At 40.6% G+C, this 22,537-nt stretch overlaps 1 protein-coding gene across 3 annotated transcripts in view; it reads right to left on the minus strand.

Moving 5' to 3' along the window:
• The window catches only part of MIS12 (minichromosome instability 12 (mis12)-like protein), a 320,193-nt gene that overhangs the window by 175,738 nt on the left and 121,918 nt on the right, over window positions 1–22,537 (minus strand). The gene's annotated exons all lie outside the window — the stretch shown is intronic.

Raw genomic sequence — 22,537 nt, forward strand, 5'->3', positions numbered from 1 at the left:
CATTCTATTCCTAATTAAAAAAGGAAAGAAATCAATGGAAATACAAGACCATATCTCCATTCAGCTAACATTAGATCCCTGGTGAAAAATTTTAACCCCCAATAATTCATTCACATTAGTAATGTGAGACCAAACAGTGTCAGTAAATTGAATATCGTTCACAAGATCAAAATCATCTCATTATTGGAAAACACGCCATCATTCATCCATTGGCCCAGTTTGAATAGAATCTTGGAAAAGGAGTTAATGAATAGAAATAAGGAACTCACTCATTCCCATTTAAATTCCATTGGTGCTTGCCATATTTCTTAAATTTTACAACTTAGAACACAGGAATCCGTTTAAGATAATCCACTGTCCCAAAAGGCTAAGAACCAAATAAACTTAGGAGCATTTGATTGCCTAATCCTCCCAAGATCTGGGATTACTATTGGAGTTACACAGAGAAAATGAAAACCTGAAGAAATCAAGGAATCACAAAGTCAAAACAGCTTTTACTGTAAATATGACATGAAGCACCCAGGAGAACTGAAATTTCAACACTTTTCAGTTCCATTTTTTTTTATAAAGTGTCTTTGACAGTACTCTGTGTGGTTAGATATATAGATAGGCAGGTGAATCCAATAAGGATTCTGTGTTCACATAGATGTTAACCTCATAAACCTAAATTTTATTTTATTATTTAGTTAGACAGTTTTCCTAGATTAATAAAGTTTTTCTATAATGTATTTTCTTCTATAATAGTAAAGTTAATTCTACAACTGTTGTATAATTGTATTCCCTAAAAGATAGAGAGACCTTGTCACAGCCTTGTCATAGCGATTATCCTTGAGTTGTTGATCAAGGACACATGGCATGTTGAGATAAGGCTAAAGAGGTTATACATATGATATGTCTCTCACCCCTTATGTAATGTTTTTCTCTGATTAATAAAATTACACGTCTGAGGACACTTCTGCTAAATTTATCATGGTATCAGAGCTATGGTAAAGAAAGTTGGTATTATGAAAATATTATGGTATGGTGATGAGAAGGCCATGATGGATCAATAAGAGGAAGACTCCAGCCTAGTTTCTTCATCAACAAAGTTTATTGGTCATGGAGGTACTTTGTTGTGAAAAAAATCCTGAATTGAGATTGTGACAAAATAATTTAGAATCTAGATCTATAATCTTTGAAAAATATTTGTTCTTTGAAAAAAAAAACTTGTAAATGTGAAAACGAATTTGCAGATCTCAGATATTTTTTCTATTATTGTGAAATATAAAAAAAAAGGAAAGAAAGAGGGCTCTGTACTGTAAAACTTGCCCAGATATTATAAATCTGGCAATCATCTTTCTTCCAAGTGTGATTTTCTTTTTCTGGTCTCTTCAAGAAACCTTTAAAGCAAGTCTGCTTTCCCATTTTCATGAACCGGTACTTCTCTTGCAATTGTCATGACTGCTTACCATAATACCAATATACAATGTTTTTGACCTTTCAGCTGTCTGAGAGCAACTTCTGAATCCTCAAAATTCACAGTTGTTCCTTCAATGTATCCCCTCTTTCAAGTAACTCCTTTCCTCTATTTTTATAAAACTGATTCACTTTATTCAACTCGAAGTCCAATGTTGAAAAAAATGCTTGTGCAGCATCTGTCTAGTCAAACTGGCCCTGAAGCACATCCTTCTCGTACACAGCCTCTCATGTGGATGTCCACCTCGTACACATCCTAGGAGCACACTGCCTGACGCAAAAGGATCCACCCTCCCCTCACCTATCAAAGTAAATTTACAATGGAATTCCTTCTCCTAGTAGAATTGGGAACATAGATGCTCTAAAACTTCTACTGCACAATAGAACCACACAAAATTATCAAAAAAAGAATGCCATAACCACTAGAGTTGTGCATCCTCATCGTCGCTCTTTTGTAGAACTAGTAAATGGACAGTGGACACCACAGAACACAAGTCTACACGAACGTATCCACTCCATATTTCTCAATTTGTATCAGGAGGGTGGCAAGCTGTACAACGCATTCCACAACAGCTATATATTCAGCAACATCTCTATGCTCTCTTCATGGCAACATCGCCTGCAAGTTATGCCACTTATTGCAATCAATATTTAGTTTATAAACCAAGGAAATTATCCTCTCTCATCCTGAGAATTCTCATATCTAAAATACATAGACACTCTTTCGTGCTTTAGCCAATCTCTATGCTCATACCTATATTAAATAGGAACTCTCATCCTTATGAACATCATAGATGTTGGAAAACCTCGAAACTTGTAGATTGTATATGATTTTCCTTAGCTTGATAGTTACTTGTGATATGTGTTGGCTTTTTATTACTTTATTAGATCTTTGTTCATCAAGCAATTACCAAAACAATGAAGATCACAACAAGACAAAGTACACAAGATATAGGCTCCAAGTCAGGGCAAAAACCCTCCAAGGGGAAAACCCAAAAAATGCTTCTCTTCTTCTTTAGAATATGCTTACAAAAGAGACTTCCAAGACCCAAAGACCAAAGCCAACAAACCCTCCAAGCCCCAAGTCAGTCCCGCGCAAGATCTCTTCGAAGGCAACTTAAATTCGACACTGCAACTCTCCTACTACAACTTCGGCACCTGCAACAAAATTTTGGCCCCTGCAATTTCAGCCTTCTGCAATTGCTTCAGAATTTCGGCCTCCTGCAACTGGCAGCTTCACAAACCCTAGCAAGACAAGAAAAGAGAATCCTTGACAAACTTCGACTTTTGCTCCTCTTCTTCGTCCTCCAGCTACTCTTCTTCACCTTCGCTATTGCATATCGAACTTGCTTGAGTGAGTGTGCCAAATAAGTCGAACTGCTCTATAGCCTTTCTTGAGGGTCGAATTCCCTCCTTTTAGGCCGACTTGGTCTTGAGCTTATCCATGGTTTTTTCTTGACAAAATAAATATTTTTCTTTATTACAATTAGTCCAAATGGGAATATAAGACCTGACCAATATAATTCTTTATCCTAGAAAGACCTAGAAGACCTAAAAGCAAGAAGAACATGCTTTTGACTCAAACTTGAGTATGAAACCCATACTCCAAATATAATTTTTCTTTCTTTCTTTTTCTTTCTTTATAAAGAATATACAAGGTCGTGATTACAATTAGGTCATTATGAAGACGGAACCTAGTTAAATTTTCAACACTCCCTCTTAACTATGGAGGTAGTCATAATCCCATTACATGGTACAAGGAATCTCAATCTTGAAGCATTCTCATAACAAGAGTCGGGTTGATAAGCCATCTTTTGTCAAGCATCTTTATCATAACCAACACTGTTCTTGAAGGCCTTAACTAGACAAGCTCATCTTCAAGTATGAGCATTATGTTGGGAGGCTTTACGTGAGCTACCACACTACCTCTTAAGGCACATACCCCATCCGGATGTCTACAAGGTATGTCCTTTTAGGACTATTCTTATCTTGGATTCCCAAACCTAGATCCATAAAGAATATTGGTCCTCTTCAACTACTCTTACCTTGGATGCCCCAACTCATCCTCAAAGAGCATCAGTCAACAACTTCTTTCCCTGAATTTTACAATCCGTAAGAAGATTCAATCTAGATGCTTATCCAATCCTCCTTACTCCATTCTTTTTTTATGGCCTTCAATAAGACTTACGGCTGTTAGTCCTAATCTAGTGCCTGACCCATAAAGACAAGAACTATCCAACATCACTCCCTCTCAATTAGGCAAGAGAGGTCCACAAAACTAAGCTTACCTCTCAGGTACTCAAGCTTCTTGTTTGGTAACGCCTTAGTCAGTTTTTCGGCTACCTATTCATCTAGAGGTAGATACTGCCGCTCCACGACCCCATCTCGTACCAAACATCTAATGTAGTGGTAATTATTGTTTATATGCTTTGTTCTAGCATGAAACACTGAGTCTTTTGTCAATCTTATGCAATTCTCATTATCACAATGTATCCACATAGGGCTAAGCGGTCCTTCAAACAAGTATGATAACAACTTCCTGAGCGAAATTACTTCCCAACAGACCTCGCTTGCAACAACATATTCAGCTTCAGTACTACTCAAAGCAACTGCACCCTGTTTTCTGCTCATCCATGACACCATGGAAGACCCTAGGCTGAAGCATCCACTTGTTGTGCTTCTTTCATCTATCTCACTACCACCCTAATCTGAATTTGTATATCCCATGAGCTAGATTTCATTACTAGTATATTGGAGGCAGTGATGTATGGTTCCACGCAAATATCTTAGGACATGTTTGTCTACAATCCAATGATCATGTTTTGGCTCCATATGAAACTAGCTGAGGACATTCACTACAAAGCAAATGTATAGTTTTGTATTCACCAGATACATCAAGGACCCAATCCACTGTCTGTAGCAAGTAGGATCCACTAGACTAAACCCTGAACTCCTCAACTTCTTTAAGTTTGTAATCATATGAGTCATCATAGGCTTGTTATCCATCATGCCAAACTTTTCAAGTATCTTGAACACATATTTACCTTGACCAAGATATATTTCTCCTAGCTTCTACCATACCTCTAGTCCAAACTAATAATGCATAATCCCAAGATCCTTCATACCAAACTCTAGGTGCTTGCTTTAAGCCATATAGAGCTTTCTTCAACCTGCAAAAATGAGTGTCCCTATAATTTATTTCAAATCCTTGAGGTTGCTCAATGTAAACCTCCTCATCAATAGTCCCATTCAAGAAAGTTGCCTTGACATCCATTTGATGGATGTTCCATCCCATAGTAGCAGCCAACGAAACAAGCGATCTTATTGTTGTATATCTAGCTATGGTTGCAAAATTTTCCATGTAATCAATCCCTTCTTTCTATGAGAATCCTCTTGCTACAAAACTTGCTTTGTATTTATCAATGCTCCCCTCTGTTGTTGATTTCTATAGCATCGGATGTGCTCTTGCCTCGAGATTTTACAAAGAGGCTATGACACATGCATTCTCCAATACCCAGCAATCGTTTGGGAAAATTCCACCTAGAGATGATTTAATTAAAATAATTAACTTTTTTAAATAGTTCCCTAAGTCTAAACTTAGGAAATCAGTTAATTAAAGGGTATTAATTAAATCATGTGTGAATCTTCTAGAAGAAGACGAGGATCAACTCCCAGTTAATCTTAGCCCTTGATTATGTTTTAATCTTGACCGTTGGAGCTCCAACGAGAGATTATAAGAAGGACTTCGATGGGCACTTGGAGAACACATCGAGATAGTGAGATCAGAGATCGAATTTCTCAAGAGTAGCAGCATTGAGTTGTTAGAGTGAGATCGAGTGATCTTCTTGTAGTGAGGGGCAGGGATAGTAGTCTGGAAGAAAGTTTTCCAGATCCGGAGAGTGCAAAGCAAAGAAAGCATAGAGTAGTTTAGTGAGGCAGCACAGCACAAATCTTCAAAGGGAGTTCGAAATCCAGCTGGGAGAGTCAAGATCCAGTGCCAGAAGCCAGGGTGTGAGACCGAAGAACCAGAAGGTCGAATTTACAAACAACAGGAGATATGCAGAGGAGGTGACGCAGAACCTAATCAATGTGACACAAAAGTTACGCAGAGGCAGCATGGGGCCAGCCAGCCAACCCCTGATCAATGTCGAATCTCCCAAATTAGTGTGAGATTTTTCTCAATAAATCTTTGCCAACATTTCTCTGTATTGGACAGCGAGTTTGGGCATCCAACGATTTGAACTCAGATTTACTATTGCATAATAATTAAAACCCTCAACTGTTGCACCGGTTTTCCCAAGTTGGGTTTTTCCGGGGACATTATCCAAAAACAACTGTGTTGATGTGTGTGTTTATTTCTCTCCAGTGCAGTATTTAGTTTCCACAGTATTTATTTTGTGTAGGCTGCAGTGTATGTATTTTGATATTTGTTGTAGAAAACTGCAAGTAATTTGTTCAAGTAATTAACAAATAGGAGAAACTCAGAAATATCATCGGTTTGTTGCAGTAGGAATCGAGTAACCGATTCTTCACATCTGCAATGTGTTTTATCTTGTAAATCCACTTTGAAGTGATTGTAGACTTGTCTATTGTCACTTGGCCTAGGGACAATCTCCCAAACATCATTCTTCATCATGGACTGGTATTCTTCCTACATTGCATTCATCCACTTGATGTTTAGTTGCATCTTATAGGACGAAGGTTCTTCTTCAATCAGCTTTGTTATACATGCAACATACCCAGAATACCTCTTTGGTCTTTTACTTTCTTTGAAGGTCCTTGGCATCGTATGTCCTTCTGCTTCTTGTAGAGTAGATTTCAACCAAGCACGCCTCTTTCAATTTTCTGGAATAATCACTTGTGTCGGCCACAATTGATGATGGCACTTAATGAGGTCTTGATAACATGGTTGGAGATCATTTGATGGTTGGAAGATTATTTTGGAGTTATCCTAATGATGTCGCACTATGACTGCACTAGTATATCATGACATTGTTCATGCATCATGCTACATGGATGTTGCACTCCTACATAATGACTCTATGATCCTATGATGACATTCTTATGAAACAAGAGTTATGACATCATCATTTGGAACCAGGCATCTCAACAATATTTCCCATCTCAGCTAGTGCCACATTGACATCAATGACAACCTAGATTAACAATCTCCCCCTTTGTCATTGATGGAAATATTCTTTCCCTTTCAACATTTTCTCCCACTTTGACATCAATGGCAAACGGGATGCCCAAGTACTCCCCCTGTCAAGCTGCTTCTTTTCTTTACGAATAGTAGTTCTTCATAGGTATGTTACTCCCCCTATCATGGTGCTCTTCTTTCTGGCAATGTGGTCCATGATAGATGTACTTAAATTCCTTCGTGTGATGAACCAACTCCCCCTCATGAAAGATTACCTGCTAATGATCAAACGGAAGAGATCTTCAATAATAATCCATTGGATGAATAAGGATTATATTCTTCAAGGAGTGTTCCTGAGAGATGATCTATCAAAGAATGATTGTCCATATAGTTCATCAGAGCCAGTACAATAAGAATAAATGACATATGGAGGACTACATTTGATGATGTCATATTCTTGATGAATGACCACAATTGATGATGGCACTTGATGAGGCCTTGATAACATGGTTGGAGATCATTTGATGGTTGGAAGATAATTTTGAAGTTATCCTAATGATGTTGCACTATGACTGCATTAGTATATCATGACATTGTTCATGCGTCATGCTACATGGACGTTGCACTCCTGCATAATGACTCTATGATCCTATGATGACATTCTTATGAAACAAGAGCTACGACATCATCATTTGGAACCAAGCATCTCAACAATATTTTCCATCTCGGTTAGTGCCATATTGACATCAATGACAACCTAGATTAACAATCTCCCCCTTTGTCATTGATGGCAATATCCTTTCCCTTTCAACATTCTCTCCCCTTTGACATCAATGGAAAACGGGGTGCCCAAGTACTCCCCCAGTCAAGCTGCTTCTTTTCTTTACGGATAGTAATTCTTCATAGATATGTTACTCCCCCTGTCATGGTGCTCTTCTTTCTGGCAATGTGGTCCATGATAGATGTGCTTAAATTCCTTCATGTGATGAACCAACTCCCCCTCATGAAAGATTACCTGCTAATGATCAAATGGAAGAGATCTTCAATAATAATCCATCAGATGAATAAGGATTATATTCTTCAAAGAGTGTTCCTGAGAGATGATCTATCAAAGAATGGTTGTCCATATAGCTCATTAGAGCCAGTACAATAAGAATAAATGCTTTTATTAATAACTTCAATAAATCAAGTACAATATATGTCGGGCTCCAACCCTAGGTGAAGGCACTGATCTTCAATCTCCCAGGCTCCAACCTGTATTTGCCAAGCACCGACTTGGACTTCCAAGGCTCCAACCTTTTCAATTTTGAGGCACTAACCTCAAGAGCTCCAACCCTATATCTGGTTCAGGCTCCGACCTGGTTTCTTGAGGACTCCGATCCTCTAGGGCTCCAACCCTATCTTATCCAAGGCACCAACCTTGAGTTTAGGAGCACCAACTCCAAGGACACCAATCCTATATTTGCCAAGCACTAACCCCAAGGGCTCCAACCCTATAGCTTCACTTGTCAAGGTATGTTTGGTTATACTTCACAGCTCCCAATGTTTTCTTCTATAAGCCCTATCAATCTTCAGCTACGCCTTCACTTAGTCTCCACATCACATCATCAATGACAACCTTGTTCTTCACATGAAGGTGTCACCACTGCTCTTCATGTTACCCAAACAAAACTTCTTCACTCAAAGAATGATTGTCTATATGATTCCAATAATTGGTATCAAGGCCAGTACCTTCACTCAAAGCCTAACAGCTTGAAGGTTGATCATTAGAACACAAATGACGAAGCCAAGGAAGAAAGTCTCCAATCCTCCTAGAGATGTGGCTTCCTCAACCACCGAAATTGAAGTCAATCAATTTGTGAAGGCTCCATTGTTCAATGGAAACTTTGATATATGGGAGGCAAGAACGAGGAATTTCTTAAAGACTCAAGGCATTGAAGTCTGGAAATCGGTGATTGTTGATAGCATGATGAATGGAGAATCCAAGGAACATAATACAAGAGCAATGAAAGCAATCTTGAATGAGCTACCTGATTCTATGAAGGCCAATTTTGAAAAATGTTCATCCACAAAAGGCATATGGGATAAAATTCATGATCTTCACTCAAAAGGAGCATTGACAATGATATCTAGTCAAGAAAATGATGGAAAACAAGAAGGAAATCCAGAGCCCATTAAGGAAGGTAAAGATAAGAGTGATAACATCAAGGCTAAAGAAGACCTAGAATATGAAGAGAATGAACAAGATTTTGAAGAAGATCTCCTTGCTAAACTTATGGCTACCATGGAAGAGATTAACAATTTGAGAAAGTAAAATGAGGAACTTAAGAAGAAAATGCAAGTTGGTGACCAGGACAAGACAAGGAAGGAAGTTGACCTTGTCAAGCTTCAAGTACAAGAAAGAGATGAGAAGCTCGCCAAGATTAAAGAAGAATTTCATCAAAACAAGAGAAAGCATCATGAAGAAGTCATATCCATGACAAATCAATTGGATAAGGCAAAGAAACAAGAAGATACCTTGTCAAGCCACCTTGAACAAAGGCACAAAATCTTGAACAAACTTGAAGTAGAGATTGGTCAATACAAGGAAGAGGTCTCCTACCTTAGATCTCAACTAGAAGAAGCAAGGAAACAAGCACAAGGAGCTGAGAAGGTTATGGAAGATTTGACATTCATAAAAGGACAAGTTGATGAAGCAGAAAAGGAGAGAAACACCATAATATGCCAACTAGAAAAAAAGGATGATGACATCACCAATTTAAAATCAGAAATCACTTCTATTAAGGCCCAATCGTGTGAAGCAACCAAGATGATGGAAGAAATGAAGAAGCAACTAGTTATGAAAGATGAAAATTATGAAAAGTTGAAAGGAGAAATTGTCTTTCTCAAAAAGGAAGTTGACTTGCTGAATAAGAACTTGAAAAGCTCTCAAACCCTAGATGACATCTTAAATCATCAAAGGTCGCCCCTTGATAAATCAGGTCTTGGCTATGCAGGTGAATCCTCAAGCAAGAATGATGCAAACCTTAATGCTTCAAACAACAAGGATGTGAGGAATGTTGAAATTTGGTACCTGAGGACAGGTGGTTCCTTAAGGCTTTGATCTTTGGCCTAGGGAAAAGTGTCCAAAAGAATTTAATTTTTCTCCTAAAGTAACTTTATAATTTTTATAAAGTTAAATCTAATTTAAAAGTGACTTTAAGTGATAAAGTTACTAAATCTAATTTTAAAGTGACTTTTATAAAGTCAATGAAAAATTAGAAAGGAAAAGTGACTTTGGAAATAAATTATTAAGTGGGTCTTTATTAAAGTGGGGTGAATTAAAAAATAAAAAGTGAGATTTAAATGAGCATTTAATCTCAGCCTTAGATCTCAATCTATTTCAGCCATTGGATTTAGAGATCACCCAAAAGTCACTTGGATCACCCAAAAGTCACTTGGGGTTAGATTAAAGCAGGAAAAGGAGGAAAAGGTCATTAATTCTTTCATGAGCAGATTGAGAGAAGGAGAGCAAGAGAGCAAGGGAGATTTCTGGACAGTGAGTTGCGGAGTATCAGCAGCGGAGTATCAGCCGCGGAGTTTCAGCAGAGCGGAGTTTCAGCAGCGGAGTTTCAGCAGGGCGGAGTTTCAGCAGCGGAGTATCAGCAGCGGAGTTTCAGCAGAGCGGAGTTTCAGCAGCGGAGTTTCAGCAGCGGAGTTTCAGCAGGGCGGAGTTTCAGCAAGTCTGTACAGCGGAGTTTCAGCAGGGCGGAGTTTCAGCAAGTCTGTACAGCGGAGTTTCAGCAGGGCGGAGTTTCAGCAAGGCTGAGTTTCAGCAAGTCTGTACAGCGGAGTTTCAGCAGGGCGGAGTTTCAGCAAGGCTGAGATAAGTTGTAAAAGTTTGCTTGCTGATTTTTGCTGAATATTTCTCTTACTGTAAAAAGGCATTTTCCAGAAATAAAGAAGAGCTCTCAAACTGGTTTTCCCCAAGAGTTGTAGGGGGTTTTTCCAGGGTCACATTGACCAAAAATCTCAGTGTTTAAATGTGTTTTAATGGCTGTTTATTACTGCTGATTTTTATTTCTGCAATTTCCAGCATTCTGTAAAATTTCCAGAATTTGTGTTTTCAGCAAATTTATTTTTTCCAGCTTGTTAAATGTATGGTTATGGAAAAGGGCATTTAACTATATGGGAGAAACAAGGAGAAACTGAAAACCGGGGTGGGAAATGAGAAATTTCTACATGGTATCAGAGCTTGAGTGCTGAAGGACAGTTTGGGACAGCAAAAGGAAAAATTACAGCTACTGATTTTTCACTCAGAAAATTCCAGCAAGCTGATTTTTTTCATAAACAACAGTTTTATCTTTACTACAGCAGTGTTATTTTTCAGTTTTAGGACAGCAGGATGAGGATGTAGCATTGGTGGCAGGAGGCAAGAAAGGCAAAGGGAAGAAGCAGGCTTCCACAAGCAGTGGTGGGGGCAAAGGCAAAGGTAAAGATAAACAGGGGAACACACAGAAGGACTATTCCAAGGTGAAGTGTTGGAATTGTCAAAAGATGGGACACTATGCAGTTGTGTGTCCGGAGAAGAAGAAGAAGAAGGGGAAGAACCAGGACGTGGCAGCTTCAGCAGAGATTGAGGACTTTGCAAGTCGTTTTGACCGAGAGTTTGCGTTCACTACGTGTGAGTCCTCTAGTGCAGGATCACCTGCCACACAGGTTCAGAGGGAGCATGCTTTTCCCTCGATTAGCGGAGCATCTTCAGGTATCTGGTATGTGGACAATGGGGCTTCACGTCACATGACAGGAGTTTGTGAGTACTTCTCAGAGCTTTCAAAGAGTGACACTGATATTGGGGTAGTACTCGGTGATGACAGAGGTGTTAGAGCAGTCGGGGTGGGGACACTGACATTTCAGAGGGAGTCCAAACCTCCCTTGAAAGTGTCAAATGTTCTTTATGTGCCAGGGATGAGGAAGAACCTCATATCCGTCTCAGCTTTGGAGGACAGAGGATATGAGGTACTGTTCAGGGGAGGACAGGTGTTGATGTATCCTAGGGGCACTCCAGCTGATTCAGCTAGAGTGATAGGTGTACGCCATGCAAAGGTGTACAAGTTTGCATTCCAGCCCCTTTTGGCATTGAGCAGTAGTACCGACAGCAGAGCTAGTAGTTCTGAACTGTGTGAGATTTAGCACCGCAGGATGGGGCATATGTATCATGGAGCCTTGAGGACATTGCGGGAGATCACTACAGGTGTGCCAGATTTCAGTACTGATCACTTTGATACTTGCAGAGGTTGTGTGATGGGCAAGTTTGCCAAATCCCCTTTTCCCAGTAGTGACAGCAGAGCAACTGGGATACTTGATTTGATTCATTCCGATGTGAGCGGTCGGATGTCTCATGTTTCCTTGAGTGGATATGAGTACTATGTTTTATTCATTGATGATCACTCCAGGAGGACCTGGATTTATTTTTTGAAGACCAAGAGTGAGGTCTTCAAGCGGTTTCAGGAGTTCAGAGCTCTTGTGGAGACACAGACAGGTCGAAAGATCAAGTCCCTGAGGTCGGACAATGGAGGATAGTACACCCTTGGAGAGTTTGTTGACTATTGTGCGGAGGCAGGCATTAGGAGGGAGTTCATTGTTCCTTACAACCCCCAGCAGAACGGGGTTGCAGAGAGGAAGAACAGATCCATCATAGGGGCTGCCAAAGCCATGTTACATGATCAGGGGTTGCCATTGTTCTTGTGGGCAGAGGCCTGCAACACAGTTGTTTACATGCAAAACAGGAGTCCGCATCGTGCCTTGGGGCACATGACTCAGGAGGAGGCTTTCTCTGGGAAGAAGCCCGATATTGGTCATCTTCATATCTTTGGATGCATTACATACTCCTATATACCCAAGGAGAAGAGGACCAAACTAGAGCCCACCGCAGACAAGGGTATCTTTGTGGGCTACACTGAGACCTCAAAGGCCTTTCGAATTTACATTCCTGCACAGAGGAGAGTTGTTGTCAAACGGGATGTGAAGTTCGAGGAGGACAGGGCCTTTAGGAGGTCACGGGAGTTAGAGTATCTGGATCAGCTAGACCCTCAGCCGCAGTTGAGTCAGTCGCAGGGATCCAGTGGGCAGGGATCAGGAGGATCAGGAGGATCAGGAGGTACATCTATAAGATGTCAGGTCCGTCAGTGAGCAGTGGCTCACCGAGCCAGAGGGGTGGTGCTCCGGGCAGCATGTAGAGCAGTTCACAGAGCAGTTCACTAGGGAGTCCACTGATGGACAGTTCACACGGTACCTTAGCTTCTACAGGTTCAGGTGCAGGCAGGAGGACAGCAGACAGACAGTCAAGAGTTCAGGATCCTGATGATGAGGAGGAGGAGGAGTTTCATTCTCCGGTGGGAGAAGTGCGCTCAGGGAAGAGGAAGCCCAAGTGGCTTCAGGACACCTTGAGAGATGCCTCATCTGTTGCTGAGCCGAAGAGGCCGGTCAGAGAGAGTAGACCACCTGAGAGGTTTTGTAGCTATATGGCGATGGTTACCAGCATCCTTAACTCTGAGCCTTCTAGCTATGAGGAGGCAGCTAGCCAGCGGGTCTGGAGAGAGGCCATGCAGGAGGAGTATTCTTCTATCATGAAGAATGATGTTTGAGAGGTGGTGCCGAGGCCTGAGGGCAACTCCGCGGTTACTTCCAGATGGCTTTACCAAGTAAAGCATGCTGCAGATGGCAGCATTGAGAAATTCAAAGCAAGGTTTGTGGCTAGAGGGTTCTCCCAGGTAGAGGGAGTTGATTATGAGGAGACCTTCGCTCCCGTGGCTCGATATACTTCGATCCGCTCCATTATATCGATAGCAGCAGAGATGGGTTGGAAGATCCACCAGATGGATGTGAATACTGCATTTCTCAATGGCTTCATACAGGAGGAGGTGTACATTGAGCAGCCACAGGGCTTTGAGGTGCATGGGAATGAGTCCCATGTGTGCAGACTGAAGAAGGCCCTTTATGGCCTGAAGCAAGCTCCCAGAGCTTGGTACTCCAGGATAGATACATATTTGCAGGGGATGGGTTTCACAAAGAGTGACGCAGATCCGAACCTTTACTTTATTGTGATTGATGAGGAGCCTCTCATTCTCGTGTTGTATGTGGATGACTTGGTCATTACAGGTGCAGAGAGACTCATAAACACTGCAAGAGAGATCTTGCGACGGAGTTTGAGATGAAGGACATCGGCTTGATGCATTACTTTTTGGGCTTGGAGGTGTGGCAGGAGGAGGGGCATTTCTTCCTGGGGCAGGGGAAGTATATTGTGGACATCCTTAGCAGATTCCACATGGAGGATTGTAGACCCATGTCGACATCGATGATCACCAACTGAAAGAAGCTTCATGCTTCGGATTCCGAGTTGGTGGATCCCACATTGTACAGGCAGCTGATTGGTTCCTTGATGTATTTGGTCAACACTAGACCAGATATCTGTTTTGCAGTCAACACGATGAGTCAGTTTATGTGTGAGCCTAGGAAGGTTCACTGGGTGGCTGCAAAACACATTTTGCGATACTTGCAGGGGACAGTGGATTATGGTCTGGACTACAGGCAGGGAGATGGAGTGAGATTGGCAAGATACACTGATTCTGATTGGGCAGGTTGTGCTTCGATAGGAAGAGCACTTCAGGGTGCTGTTTTGGGTTGGGTTCAGCAGTAGTGTCATGGTTCAGCCGGAAGCAGCAGTCAGTAGCACTGAGTTCAGCAGAAGCAAAGTATATGGCAGCCAGTCTAGCTAGTTGTGAGGCCATCTGGCTTCGCAAGATGTTGTTTGGCTTATTTGGTCAGCCGTTGAGACCTTCAGTGATTTACTGTGATAATCAGAGTTGCATTAAACTCACGGAGAATCCAATATTTCATGACAGGTCAAAGCATATCGGGATCAAATATCATTTCATCAGAGACTATGTTCAGAAGGGAGCTGTGAAGCTTGAGTATATTTCCACTGATGAGCAGGTTGCAGATATTCTTACCAAAGCCTTACCACGGGGCAAGCATCTCTACTTCAAAGACAAGATGGGTGTGGTGAGGAACACCTTCCTCGGTAAGAGGGAGTGTTGAAATTTGGTACCGGAGGACAGGTGGTTCCTTAAGGATTTGATCTTTGGCCTAGGGAAAAGTGTCCAAAAGAATTTAATTTTTCTCCTAAAGTAACTTTATAATTTTTATAAAGTTAAATCTAATTTAAAAGTGACTTTAAGTGATAAAGTTACTAAGTCTAATTTTAAAGTGACTTTTATAAAGTCAATGAAAAATTAGAAAGGAAAAGTGACTTTGGAAATAAACGACTAAGTGGGTCTTTATTAAAGTGGGGTGAATTAAAAAATAAAAAGTGAGATTTAAATGAGCATTTAATCTCAGCCTTAGATCTCAATCTATTTCAGCCATTGGATTTAGGGATCACCCAAAAGTCACTTGGATCACCCAAAAGTCACTTGGGGTTAGATTAAAGGAGGAAAAGGTCATCAATTCTTTCATGAGCAGATTGAGAGAAGGAGAGCAAGGGAGCAAGGGAGATTTCTGGACAGTGAGTTGCGGAGTATCAGCAGCGGAGTTTCAGCAGCGGAGTATCAGCAGCGGAGTATCAGCAGCGGAGTTTCAGCAGCGGAGTTTCAGCAGAGCGGAGTTTCAGCAACGGAGTTTCAGAAGGGCGGAGTTTCAGCAGCGGAGTATCAGCAGCGGAGTATCAGCAGCGGAGTTTCAGTAGAGCGGAGTTTCAGCAGCGGAGTTTCAGCAGGGCGGAGTTTCAGCAAGGCTGAGTTTCAGCAAGGCTGAGATAAGTTGTAAAAGTTTGCTTGTTGATTTTTGCTGAATATTTCTCTTACTGTAAAAAGGCATTTTCCAGAAATAAAGAAGAGCTCTCAAACTGGTTTTCCCCAAGAGTTGTAGGGGGTTTTTCCAGGGTCACATTGACCAAAAATCTCAGTGTTTAAATGTGTTTTAATGGCTATTTATTACTGCGGATTTTTATTTCTGCAATTTCCAGCATTCTATAAAATTTCCAGAATTTGTGTTTTCAGCAAATTTATTTTTTCCAGCCTGTTAAATGTATGGTTATGGGAAAGGGCATTTAACTATATGGGAGAAATAAGGAGAAACTGAAAACCGGGGTGGGAAATGAGAAATTTCTACAAGGAAGCCTGGAAGAAATGTTGATGCTCCCAATTCCAGCAAAGGCAAGGAGAAGAGTCAAGACAACTATGGAAGAAACCTTCCTCCAAGAAGAAATGCAGATGGTGTCAAGGATGCAAGAAGAAATGGTTATCATCAAAGGATCCCAAGGAAAAAAGACTTCAGAAGTACATCAAGGAAACCTTCTTCTCCCAAGTACCAAAGTATATTTCTTGGTTATTGCTATTCTTGTACAAACTTTGGGCACATGGCAAAAGATTGTAGGGCATATCACAAAGATAATTATAATGTTCCCCGTCAATATCCGAGAAGCAATTTTGCAAGAAGTCATGAATTCTTATTCATGAACAACATAGAGTGCTTCAAGTGTCATAACATTGGACATATGGCACGTAATTGTAACTTGACTTGGGCACCTACTCAAGCTAGAACTATGCCAGAAAAGAAATTTACACAAGTATGGAGAAGGAAGCAAATACAATCCGAAAATCTCTTGAACCCTCTAGCCAACAACACAAGGTGTTGACCTGATCTTCGACAATCTAAGCATTTGATGGGGAAACTCTACCAAAGGAATACCATGCATACAGTCAGGAGGAGCTTATGGTGATTAGGCATTCTTACAGAAGCCATACGTGAATGAATCTTATGAAAGACTTGATGAGCTATATGGACAACCATTCTTTGATAAATCATCTCCCAGGCACACTCCTTGAAGAATATAATCCTTATTCATCCGATGGATTATTACTGAAGATCTCTTCCATTTGATCATTAGCAAGTAATATTTCATGAGGGGGAGTTGGTTCATCACATGAAGGAATTTAAGCACATCTATCATGGACCACATTGACAGGGGGAGTAACATACCTATGAAGAACTACTATTCGTAAAGAAAAGAAGCAGCTTGACAAGGGGAGTACTTGGGCGCCCCATTTGCCATTGATGTCAAAGGGGGAGAGAATGTTGAAAATGAAAGAATATTGCCATCAATGACAAAGGGGGAGATTGTTAATCGAGGTTCTCATTGATGTCAATATGGCACTAGCCGAGATGGAAAATATTGTTGAGATTCCTGGTTCCAAATGATGATGTCATAACTCTTGTTTCATAAGAATGTCATCAATTAATATGTCAAGTCACTGATGAAGAAGTCCTAAGAAGTGCCGAGTGCCAAGTATAGAAGCCCTTGATGACATATGGAGGACTACATTTGATGATGTCATATTCTTGACGAATGACCACAATTGATGGTGGCACTTGATGAGGTCTTGATAACATGGTTGGAAGATTATTTTGGAGTTATCCTAATGATGTTGCACCACGACTGCACTAGTATATCATGACATTGTTCATGCGTCATGCTACATGGATGTTGCACTCCTACATAATGACTTTATGATCCTATGATGACATTGATAACAATGAAGAAGCCACGCTGTCCCAAACATTCCTCATGTTGTCCCAAACTTTTTATGCATAAAATTTAAGGACAGTCACAAAAAAAATTATTTTGGACACCTTGGAGGCATCCTTTCAAAATGGATCCTAGACCATCTTAAAGAGGATTTTTTCCTCTTTCTAATGAGCCTTTATTTGCCCCAAAACTCCCAATAGTTTGTGAGATATTGAATTTTTAAGTTAAGGAAATTATTCCTAGTAGTGAGCCGACCTACATTCAGTCATACAAGTCGGCCTCACTTCAAATAGATGTGTCCCTTCAGTTATAAACGAAATCTCTATAAATAGACGTCTAAACACTTCATTTTGATCAGCAATTCAAGCAAGAATTCAGAGATACGAAGTACAAGAGAAGACAAAAGGCCAAGGAGAACAAGGAGACTATTGTTTAGGACGAAAAAAAAAAGGATAATTCTGTTTGGGCATAAAATCTTGGTCGAAGCTGCCATATTTTCCATGGTCGAAGTTGCCATAGTTGTCGTGGTCGAAACTGTTGTAGTGGTCGTGGTTGAAGTTGTCTTAGTTGTTGTGGTCGAAACTGTCATAGTTGTCGTGGTCGAAACTGTCATAGTTGTCGTGATCGAAGCTGTCGTAGTTGCCCTGGTCGAAGTTGTCGTAGTTGCCGTGGTTGAAGTTGTCGTAGTCGAAGCTTCCGTAGTTGCCATGCTCGAAGCTTCCGTAGTTGTCGTGGTCGAAGCTGTCGTAGTTGTCGTGGTTGAAGCTGTCGTGGTCGAAGTGTTGTTTTATTGGGATTGGACAAATAGAGCTTGTTTTAGTCTTCTCTTGAGAACAAAATAGGGCAAAGTTGGAGAACTTTGTGAAGCAATATATTGAAGATCTGTGGAGATCATTGAAGACCATGATGCATTGAAGCTATTATGAGGTGACCTTGAAGAAGTTTTATTTGCGTAACATGAAGAGCAGTGGTGACACCTTCATGTGAACAACAAGGTTGTCATTGATGATGTGACGTGAAGACTAAGTGAAGGTGTAGCTGAAGATTGATAGGGCTTGTTGAAAAAACATTGGGAGTCATGAAGTATAACCAAACATATCTTGACAAAGTGAAGCTATACGGTTGGAGCCCTTGCGGTTGGTGCCTCAAAGTTGACAAGGTTGGTGCCTTGGAAAGTCCAAGCTGGTGCTTGGCAAATATAGGATTAGTGTCGTTGGAGTTGGTGCCCCTAAACTCAAGGTTGGTGCCATGGATAAGATAGGGTTGGAGCCCTAGAGGACCGGATTCCTCAAGAAACCAGGTCGAAGCCTGAACCAGATATAGGGTTAGAGCCCTTGAGGTTGGTGCCTCAAAATTGATAAGGTTGGAGCCTTGGAAGTCCAAGTCGGTGCTTGGCAAATACAGGGTGGAGTCTAGGAGATTGAAGATCGGTGTCTTCACCTAGGGTTGGAGCCCTACATATATTGTATTTGATTTATTGAAGAAATTAATAAAAGCATTTATTCTTATTGTTCATTTTGTGTTCTAAATATAAGTGATCTAACTGGTAGAAGTAACAACTGAAAAGAAATATTGATTCACCCCCCTCTCAGTATTTCCAACATATTGATGCCCAGCGAGAGACTTGATTACCATAGGTCCACATACATCTGAATGTATGAGATCTAAAACTTCCATAGATCCGGTATCACTTCTTGCAAATGGCTTCTTTACATTCTTTCCTAGAGCACATCCCTTACAGGTTCCTTCATGTTCTTCCTTTAATTTGGGGATGCCATTGACCATTTGATTTAGAGATGGCAAAATATTATAATGAAGGTGTCCATACCTTCCAGCCCATACTTCGGAAGGGCTCACATCCAAGTGGACTAGGGCATGAGATAGAGGTCTATATAGTTTATATAATGTCCCCTCACAAATCCCAATTACCCTAGCATCATCAGTACTAGAGCCCTTACCCCAAACCAAAACCTTGCCATCAACAAAAGCAACTCTATCACCCTTATCCTCCAGACAAGAAATAGGAAGTAAGTGTTGGAAATAATACTGAGAGGGGGGGGTGAATCAGTATTATCAAATCAATATAACTTTTTCATTTCCATATTAAGATTCATATACGCTACTTCAGTTAAGGCAAACCGCATGTATACGCAACTGTGTGTAATGCAACAAGCGTATATCCAGTAAACTTATGATTCAGTTAGTTGATCCTTAATGAGTGCATCAGAACATTATTAACCATATGAACAGTAAACAGGAGCAGTAAAACAGAACAGATCATCACACATAAGCAACACACATGAACACCATGATATAAGGTGGAAACCCAATGTGGGTGAAAACCACCTGCTGCAATTCATCTCTATCTTCTTTAATAAGAAACTTCTTTTTACAAAGGTTCTGTACTGGTGCAGTCTTATACCAGTACGCAGGCTTCTACCTGCAGAAGGCTACAACCTTCTCTCGTTCTCCAGACTCTCCTGGAAGGGAGCTACAACCCCCTTAGCTCTTGTACTAGTTGACGTACTAGTACGTAGGTGCTGGCCTACAGAAAGCTACAACCTTCTCTTTTCTTCCAGGGACCACGTTTCATAAATTTTCATACTGGATCCATAAATACAAAACAATCACCACTGCAATACACTCATCAACTTATACCTGCATCATCAATCTTTGAATCATCCAATACTGAATCACTGAAACCCTGTCATCAAAATACAGTTACCTGAACACAGACCAGAGCCCAAAACTCTGCAACAACCACTAGAACCAACAGCAACCTGAAACATCAAATCTCATAATGTATACACTACTTGACTGTGTCAAAACCGCATGTACACGCGCTTTCACCAGAGAGAACCCGCATACAAATCTAAAGATAATTACTTATACCTTCGCTGCCATTTCCAACTTGATTCAGATCGAGCCAAGCATCACAAACCCATAACCAACATACTAGATCTTCACACTTCATCAGACATTCATTACTTGCACTTCCACCCCTTGGCCTAATGATCTTCTCCTTATATAGGTTTAGGCCTCTTTCAATACCATGGTCCAAAACCACTTAGAACCAATACCTTGGACCCAATACTTGGGGTCAACACTTCGGACCAAATACCATGGACCAAATACCACGGACCAAAACTTAGTTTTCCAACATGTATGCACCTTTTCTCCTGTGAACCTGCGTGTGTACGCATACACGCCTTTTGTTCTTCTCACCTGCATGTATACGCACTTTCATCAAGGTTAACCTGCGTATATCTCTCTCTTGACCTGCTGTACTAAGATCTGTCCTCTAATTGAGTTGCCACCAAGGACAACACCTGTATCATACCTCTGAGCGAGTTGCCATCAAGGACAACACCTGTATCATAATGCCAACAATCTCCCCCTTTGGACTTGATGGCAACCACCACACCAAGTCACTCTCCCCCTTTGACATCAAGGGCAAAGGGCAGACCAAGAAGTTCTCTCCCTCTACTGTCCATACTCCCCCTAAGTACCTGCTGAAATCTCTAATTGAGCTCCCCCTTTGTATATGCCAAGATGTACCAATCCGTTCATGCTCCCCCTGAGCACATGCACGGTCTGCAAAAGCATAACATGACTCTATACATCAATCTCCCAACCAAGTGGGAATACACCATTTTTAGACTCATCCACCCAACCAAGTGGGGATATACCAAATGTTTATACATGACTCAACAACAAGAACCATTACATCATCCATCCCATGCATAGTGGGGTAACAAAATACAACATATGAACTTACAAGGACCAAGGACCTAAACATGACCATGATAGTTATCAACAACTATCATACACCATAAGCATCATAACCTGCAATCCATTCTCTTGGTCAATCAACAATCAGTAGCAAGATGTGTCAATAAGCATCATCACCAAGGACTTCTAACTATAATGCCAACAATGCATTATTCAAAGCATATGCTCCCCCTGAGCCTGTGCCAACCATCATATACTACGACTGAAACATTTCCTGAGTCTATTCTGTTGCTTTTCTTCAGAGCTCCATATACGCGACTATGCGGCCTATGATTCGCGTATATATGCGACTTACATTTGCTATATCAGTGTATGCAAGATGGAATACTGAAGGTCTACACTTTCAGTTTCCCCTGTGTCTGTTATGTCAGCTAACTGAGTTATGTCACACCTTTCTATCTCTAATTTTGTCTTCTTCAATACCTGGAATTGTGATGATGTATAATCCTCTTGCTTTGGAGTTTGAATTTTGCTCCTGCATTCCCTTGCTTTATGTCCAAACTTGTTACATGCATAACATCTTACATGTTTCATGTTCCTTCTATTGCAATCAATTGCTTTGTGGCCAAACATATTGCAAGCAAAACAATATCCTTTGAAGTACCTGGAATGTGATGATCTTGTGTGACGGTCTTGAACCATTCTACTTCTGCATCTGGCTGCAACATGTCCAAGATTATGACATACATAACATTCAACATTATTCAATGGAGGAAATAATCGTCTATCACTTCCATAGTTAGGAGTAAAGGATTTTCTTTGAGGAATTTCTTTCCTTGGTTGTTGATGAGGTTGTCCTCTCATCTCCTTGTTGATCATTTCAGAATTCTCATTAGAGTTCCTTGCCTCACCTTGTGAGCTAGATTCACCTTCAACAGATTCATAAAAGCCAAGACCAGTTTTGATAGTAGGGGATCTTTGACTACCAAGAATGTCATCCAAAATCTTAGTACTATCTTGAAATCGTAACAGTTTATCCTTTTCTTCTAATTTGCTTTTTAAGATATTTACCTCAACCTGATGTTGTTCTTCCTTTTCCAGATACTGCTTCCTTATGTTTTCTTCAGCTTTTCTTCCTTCTTCCACTTGTTGCCTTAATTCGATTACTTCATGTTCTTGTTCTTCAAGAGCTTCTTCATTCTGCTTCTTTGATTCTTTAAGATCTTCTTTTAGAGAGAGGATCTTCGATTCAAGTCTCTAAATTGTTATGCTTTGATCTTTTACTATATCCTGCAATTGCTCCCTTACTCTGGTTACTGACTCCAATTGTTCTTTTAATCTGGTAACTTCTTCTGGTTCTACATCCTTATTTTCATATGCCATGAGAAGTCTAATGTCTTCATCACTATTAGATGAGTCATTACTTTTATCATGGGTATAATAACTTCTATTACCTTCTTCAGACATCTTTTCTTTGTTATGAGGGCATCTAGCAGCGTAGTGACCAACTCTACCACATGAAAAGCATTTGAAAAGTAGCTTACCTTCGAACCTTCCAAATCCCCGTTCAAGATTCTTGACAAAATTTACCTCATCTTCTCCTTCTAAAATGTATCCTGATTCATTTGTTGACACTTCGAATG

Source organism: Pinus tabuliformis, chromosome 1_2 (genome assembly GCF_031772625.1).
Source record: "Pinus tabuliformis cultivar Carrire ecotype Pingquan chromosome 1_2, CPIR1, whole genome shotgun sequence".
Taxonomy (NCBI): Eukaryota; Viridiplantae; Streptophyta; class Pinopsida; order Pinales; family Pinaceae; genus Pinus; species Pinus tabuliformis.